Source organism: Arachis hypogaea, chromosome 12 (genome assembly GCF_003086295.3).
Source record: "Arachis hypogaea cultivar Tifrunner chromosome 12, arahy.Tifrunner.gnm2.J5K5, whole genome shotgun sequence".
Taxonomy (NCBI): domain Eukaryota; kingdom Viridiplantae; phylum Streptophyta; class Magnoliopsida; order Fabales; family Fabaceae; genus Arachis; species Arachis hypogaea.
Window position 1 is genome coordinate 28,030,189 of NC_092047.1, and position 7,979 is coordinate 28,038,167.

Below are 7,979 nucleotides of genomic sequence, written 5' to 3' on the forward strand. Positions count from 1 at the left end.
CTTAAGCCTCTATTTATACACGTACATGAGAAAGCTTTTCAAGTTCATATTAAATGTGGTCTTCTAAGTCATCCTTGAGAAACTACACCTCATGGAAAATGGGCATCCACGTAAGGTGTGATAGAATCCTTATCACAACAAAATTCTTGGATGCCCCATGCATCATATTTATAAATACATATAAATAAGAGTATATTTTTAAATGAGGTCCAACAAATTTTACATCAAACACTCTAGTTTTTAATAAATTTTATTACTTTAAAAGTCTCTAAGAATTATTTCTGATAAACAATTTGACTTTTTATCACTTATAACTAAATCTTTAATATATGTATTAAATAAGTAAATTTCAAACAAATTTTGTTATAAAACAATTAGATCCCAATAAATACTATTCTGATGGTTACCTGAAATTGGGTTGCTTTTGGGCCTGGACGTGAGGTTCAGACTCCCTTTGTGGCAACATCTGACTTCCTTTAACAGCGAGGTGTCGCCATCCGAGTTCCTCGTGAGGAGGTGGGAGTGGTACCTGCAAGGGACTCTGATGCTTAAGTTAGTAAATGTTTAAAGCAGGTTTCTAGTAAATTGAGTTCTGAATATACCTGAGGGTGTCCATATATTTATAGTAGAAAAGATAACTACCTTTTAGAGTAGTTCTACCTTGAAGGGTGGATGGTCGTTCCCCTTTTCTAGGGAAGTTGTTTAGCTCTCCCTTCTAGATGGATAGGAGATATCTTAGGAGTTAGTTACTTATTCAAATAAGTAAGGCCAAATTGTCATTGTCGTGCCTGGCCTCTATGAGGTCGAGTAGGAATAGATGAGGCCACCTTTGTTGGGTGGCCTTTTATTCCTTTTGGGCCTGGCTATGATTTTTTGGGTCAGGGCATGAACAATGTCTCTACTTGAGTCCGAGCTTTTGTAGGGTTGGGCTCGAGCATTTGTTGACTTCCCTGATCTTCGAGATATAGTTATGCCACGTCAGGTATGCTGCCTTTTGGGGTAGGTCAGGTACTTGACGTACTTTTCAAAAATTTGAAATATTGTGTCTTTTGATGGTATGTTGCACGTTGCTTTTGTGGTTACCTTGGAAATCACGCACATCATTAATAAGGATGTGTAGATTTACTCTTTTGCCCTTTGTGTCTTATAAATATCCAAATTCTTTCTTTTTCTCCTTTTTCGCTTCTTCTTCTGAAATGTTTGCCCATTTTCTTTCTTTCAAAAATTTCTTCAACTTCATTTTCGCATCCGTTCTTGAATTCAAGATTTTTTTCATCTTGAATAGAAAGGGTTTTGTATACGCTTTTGGAGTAGAATTCGTGTCTTTGCTGTTCAAGCGCTCTGTTCTGATTTGCATTCCTTTAGTGTTAGCGTTTCTTATCTTTTTGAATTTCTGTCTCTATTTTTTTATGCTCTAGGTGGTGTTGTTACTTTATTTTTTGGATAATATCTTTTGTCTTTTTTAGAAATTTTGAAAAAACTTTGCTTATTTTCTTTATTGAATCTGTATTTTTAATTGTTACTGAGTCTTGAGTGTGGGATTTTTTACGCTGTATTTTCCCTAAATGGTGTCACCTTAGCTATTGAAGGTGGCGCCATTTCTGTTTTTGGTAATGTGATTGTAGTTGTTGGGTGTATGAGATTTTATAAGTGTTTGTTAGTGTTGTTGACAACTACCTGACTTCTTATGATTGTTGCAGTTTCTTTGATATACCCGACTTGCCGACTTGTTGTGACGATTTTCTTGTGTTTGTTGTATTGTAAGTATAGCTTTTATGTCTCGTTTCGTAATTCACAATATGTCTTCTAAAGTCCCGTCCGACCTGACTTGGGTAGAGACATTCGTACTTACTCCTGTCTCTATTATTGATAATGAGTATATTGAAACTTTTCGTAGGCATCATAGGTTGTGTCTAAATCGGAAGGATGAAAGGAAATATGAAACTGTAATTGTCAATCCTGAAGAGAGGATCTATTTTTCCCGACTTAATAAGTCGGAGCACCATTTCATCTATGTGTATGATTGCTTTTTCATAAGATTAGGAGTTATCCTTCCCTTTTCTAATTTTGAGTCTGAGGTCCTTAAATTCTGTAATGTTGCCTCTTCTCAGCTTCATCCTGATTCTTGGAGTTTCTTAAAAATATACCAACTTCTTTGTCGGGAACTTGAGGTCCTTCCTTCTCTAAAAGTTTCTTTTAGTCCTCACCAAGCCTTTCAGTTCTAAGAAATAGGGTTGGATCTCCTTTCGTGCCATTCAAGGGTAGAAGGTTTTGCTATTTTCGATGAGTCCTTTCATGACGTTAAAAATTACTTTTTAAAGATCCGTTCTGTCAAGGGTGTCCGGCCTTTCTTTCTGGGTGAGAGAGATGAGCATCTTTTTCCTTTGTATTGGGAAAAACATCCTATAATAATTAAGTACAATTTGGACGATTTAGATGAGGTTGAGGAGAGTGTAGTCGGGTTGTTCCAGAAGTTTCAGGGCCAAGCTCCTTATATAGATACCAAGAAATATTTAGGAAGTCCAAGTCAGCTTCAATCCGAGTTAAGTAGTCTTCTTTTTCATTTTATAGATATGGCTTTGTCAAATTGTCTTAGTGACTAATGTAACCTGACTTTGATGTCGTACAGAAAAATGGCTCCTAAGTCAACTACTATGAAAATACTTCGGACTGCTAGAAAGAATATTGTTGCACGAAGCATACAACTAAAAGAGGTCGGTGAATTGGGTGACCTCTCCTCTCTTCTAAGTCAGACTCGAGAGCTTCTGCCTCGGTAAGAATACTTGCTGATCTGACTCTTCAACCTACTCCTCGACTAACTCCCCCTTCCTCTAGCTCAGGAAAGCAAACAACTCTTCCTCCACCTTCCAATCCTGAGTCGAACCCTAAAAAACGTAAGATTTCAGAATCGGTGGGTATTTAAGAGCAGGGATTTGATGCAATAGCTTGGAACAAAAAACACATCCTTTCCCATAGCTTAATTAGCATGGATGATGTTTCCATAAAAAGCCATCTTCAAGTACATGCCCGGGGTGGAGTTCAAACGGCTCGGGTGTGTGCGGCTTTGTTGAAGGAGTTGGAGAACTCCCCTTGGTGCCACTCAGTGCACTTTGGCTGATCTACAAGCTGAAGTGGTATCTTTAAGGGAATCAAAGAAGAAGTTGGAGGGTGAGAAGGATTCACTCATTTCTGACCTTGACAAAGCTCGGGAGAGGGCCAAACAATCTGAGGCTGCCCTAGCTATGGCGGAGGGCTTAAAAAAGAAGGCTGAGGAGAGTTACACTAGGGTTTTCGGGGAGAAGCTGGATTTGGTGGATGAGGTCATCAAATCCAAGGAGAAATATGCCGAGTTGGAGGGGACCATAGTTGATGGTATGCATGAATTGGTGGAAAATTTGAAGGCCCAATTTGAGTTATAGCTCCCGAGGTAGACATCTCCCTTATTAGTTCTGACAATGTTGTGGTGGATGGATGGGACATACATCATGTGCATTTGTATGTTTTACTTGGGTGTGCATTGTTTTGGTTTGCTTAATTACTTAACTCTGCTTATCTGCTACTTATTCTATTTGCTGTAATTGCATCTTTGTCTGTGTTTTTGTTACTTGAATTGTATGTGTATATTTTCTGAAAAACCCCTCTTGGTGGAGGTGTGTGTGTGGGGGGGGGGGGAGGGGTTGTTCCACCGGTGATTCGGAGGGTTGAAGGAGACAGAAAGTGAAGTGTTAAGTTAAAGTTAGATTTAGAACTTGAATACCTTAGATAACTTATCTAATTTCTGGTTTAGTTAGGTCTTTAAGCTAAAATTTGAGTGTCAGAGTTTTAGGCATGGAATGCCTCTGGCTTTTCCGGGACCTTTTATATTAACTATGTGGGCACCTTTACTATACTAAGAACCCCTTAATCTCATTCCATACATATTTCTGTTGCTTTTCAGATGCAGATCGAGAGACACCATGTTGAGCGTTTGGAGATCTTCCTTACAAGCATAGAACTATCTTTTGGACTATCATATTTTGTTTTAGGCTATGTATATATATTTATAGAATCTCTGCATGTATATTTTGTATTTTGTCCCTCCTAGAGGTTGACTTAGAGATACAGGTGTTTATTTTGTAGTTTGAGTTTCATTTTAGGTTATATATCTCTGGCTGGCCTTAGCTTCACAGGTCGAGTCTGGAGCTTGATATCTGTGTTTTGGAATTCTAATAGGTATATTATGTTTTCAGCTTTCTTTGATCTTGTCCATTCTGTTTTACGCTTTTACGTACGAGTGTGACACGATTTTCTGTTTTCGCTTTTGTTTAGCTTATTCTTTAAGGCTCCTTGTTATAAAATTATTTTCAATTATATTTATTGAAGTCTTTTCTTTTAGAAGTCCGAATATCTCGCCACCTCTGCTTTACGACTTAAGCGTAAGTCTCTGTGTGGTAAGGTGTTACACAGTCTCCCACCTACGTTGAGATGTGAGCACTGAAGCAGTCTCCCCCTCACATAACTTTTCTGCCACAAGAGTGAACTTGGGCACTATAACCCGAAAGAGTGTTCCGGGCACTATATCCACGGGTTGAGAATGAGTAGGGCACTATATCCCTGGCGTGGCAGAGAGGCGACATCCTGGGAATGTGTTGGGTTAGCATTTTGAACCGACAAGTGATATCATGAGCCAAATAGGATAGGCATTCATCATATGCATCTTTTACATGCTTGCCTGCTTTGATTACTTGAGTTATGCCTATTTGAATAACATGCCTAAATGCTAGATGATTTACCTATTATATATGTATACTATTTGTGTTTTACTTGTTTGTATTACATGTGTTTGAATGGCGTTGAGGAGGATTGGTAGGCAGTGGCGATGGGGATCGCACGGAGGGTAGGTTGGTGAAGGCTGTGGGACTGACTAGTTTTAGTTAGAAATTTCTTAAGTTAGAACACCCTATTTATGGTTTATATATATTATATTTGTTAAGCTTGAATATCTGTTTTTGATGTGAAATTCTAGGATTGCCCTTGGGGTCCCAAAACCTTATATCTTACATATTGAGCAATGTTACTATACTGAAAACCTCCGGTTTTCATACCATATGTTGTTATTATTTTTCATATGCAGGTCGCAACCCACCTCGATGAGTTTGCGGACATGGTGACAGAGCGGAAGATGATTTTTCTTATGCTTTATTTTACTTTACTTTTTTTATAGTTATTCTCTCACCTTTTGTATTTTATACTTTATTGCCTTAGAGACTCACTTGAGAGACAAGTTGTATAAGCTGTTTTAACTTAAAAACTCTGTATTGTCTGTTTGTAACTAGTCGGCGTAAACTCCGGGGGCTACGACTAGAGTTCTTTGGGCCTTTATGGTATTATGTTCTATGTTGTATCTCGTGCCTTTATGCGTTTTGTTATCATGAGGAACATTTCGTGCATTGTATCTCTGTTTCTATGTCTTTGGGCAATATTTCTTCATCAGGCTTCTAGTATTAGTATTTCCTTCTATATTTACTACTGTATGAGCTTTGAAACTATCGTGACGCTTTGTTATCCTTCGCTTTACGACTAGAGGTAAGGCTTAGGGTAATGGGGTGTTACAGCTTTCGTCTCAACTTCCGATTTCGACATAAAGTCCTTTCTTCATTCCTCCTCTAACTCCCTTGATCTCTTCTTAATCCAACATACTTCAATATCCTTAGTAACTCCTTACCCTCTTACTGCGCTCTCTGAATTTCAGCCTTACAACTCTTTGACTTTCACAATTAATCCAGTCTGATTCTTCCATCCACTTTCTCAACACCCAACTTAAAACTACAACCTTACTTAATGGTTCTTTCTCTTTAATCTTTCTCCAAACAACAATACTCAGAGTCTTTCTACTGAGGGTGTTCATCACCACATCATGATGTTGCATCCGCTCGCATCCGAAGTCTTTCGATAATGCACCGTAGTAATTTGGAATAGTTCATTAGGTTCGGGTATCATGAATACTAGCACTAAGGTTAATCTTTCTCTCGAAGTTAGAAAGCTTTTTTCGCATTCGGACATCCATACAAATAGTGCATCTTAGTGCATCAACTTAGTCACAGGCAGTATAGTCGGCAAGAATTAAGGCTCCAAGATTATTCCTCTTGGTGTCACATGCTTATTTCTACGTTCAGATATCTTTCTCTAAGGAACTAATGCTTTAATGGTTGCATCTAGGAGTTGTGCGCGACGCAGATACCAACACAAGTTGATTTCAAAAAGATGTTATGTTCAAAGAGATGAATGAGCAACACGAACGGTGTTCATAGGAAATCAAAAGAAGGTCTTGTATGCGGTCAAACAGAGTTGTGCAGAAATAATGAAATGCACAAGAAGAATTAGGTGTATCCCAAGAAAAGGGTTCAAATCAAATCTTGATACGAGAGCAAGGCATATCGAATAAGGTAAGTCTCAGCTGATTTTAGAAGAATACAATTTACGAAGGAGAGTAACTCCATTATAGCAAGTTCCTAAGATTCAAGGATTATATGATTATACCAAGATAAATTTAGCCTCATCTCAGAAGAGGCAAGATTCATGCAATTAAGGAATAGAATTGGGAAGATGATCAATTCATTTTTTAAGATGAAATTCGTGATAGAATCCCAATGCAAGTTATAAAAAAAAGGCTAGATCGACTCGCGATGATTTGTTGGCGCACTCTCTTTCTCGCATAAAGCTTCCTGATGTTGTCTTTCTTCTTCACTGACGTAATCGGTGCTTCCCACAGGAAATACTTGGTCGAATGGATTTCTTTTCTATTACTCCCTTCAACTAGCTCGTAAATTATGTCGATTATAATGGTGTCATCTTATGTAGTGCAATCGAGATTGGTCCAACTCCCGATATTAAGTCTTATCGCAAAGTCATTTTCTCTTGCCACATAACCAATTAGTAGCTAAATGTTACATCCATGTCATGCCTTTTCCTCGTAGTTCACCGTCATCGAATTTCAAATGATATTCCCACGCAACTCTCAACACTTCCTATCCCTCAGATATAATTCAAATTGAACAATTGAAATAATCCAACCCGCTTTCGCTGCGTCACTCTGATTATTAACCTTCAAGAACCTAGTCACTCCTCTTTGTCAACCAACTATGGCTCTGTCTCTATAAATGGAAGTCATCGGTCGATCATTTATTTAGAAATCATGATTATCACAACTCAATCACGTGCTATGAATGAATGCTACATACCGATATTATGCATGGCAATTAAAAATTCAGCCACTAGTTCGCAACTACCTCGGGTCTGAGAATCAGATTAAGCTACATCCCAGCCTTTCCTGTATGGACAATTCCAAGACATATGCCCTGGTTTCCTGCACTTGTAACATACACCTAGCCCTACCTTATACGGCTTATCTTGATGATACCTTTTGCATCTCAGGCACTGTACATTATTTGGTTGAGTCATTGCTTCCTTTTCCTTCCTAGGTTCTTGATGGTTGTCGTTCCTTTGGTTATTGTTCTGGCGCTGAGAATGTAAAGTGACATAACAATCCCTCTTGAAGCTCTAGCTCCTTGGTGTAATCTTCTTTCCTTTCTCCTCCTTGTAGGAGTCCCGACGGTCACTCCTTGCCACCACAGTCTTTCTCAAGCTTCCTTTTACTGCTTGACCCGTGTTAATTAACTCTGGATAACTCACTATCTCTATTGGCACCTGATGAATCCATATTTGACGATATATTTTGGTTTGATTTGAGTGGATTTCATCACATAAACCCATATTTATTCACCAAAATAGCATATTTTTGTGTTCTCTCCCTTAATTGAGCTTAATTGTGCAAACATGCTATTTTGTGCTTAAATTAATGATTTTTAATTCTATTTTTATGCCATGACATGTTTGTTGAGTGATTTTAGGTCCTAGAGGCAAGTTTGGCAAGGCAAAAGTGGAAGAAAGCATGTACAAAGGGAGAAAGCATGAAGAAAACAAAGGAGAAACACACATTG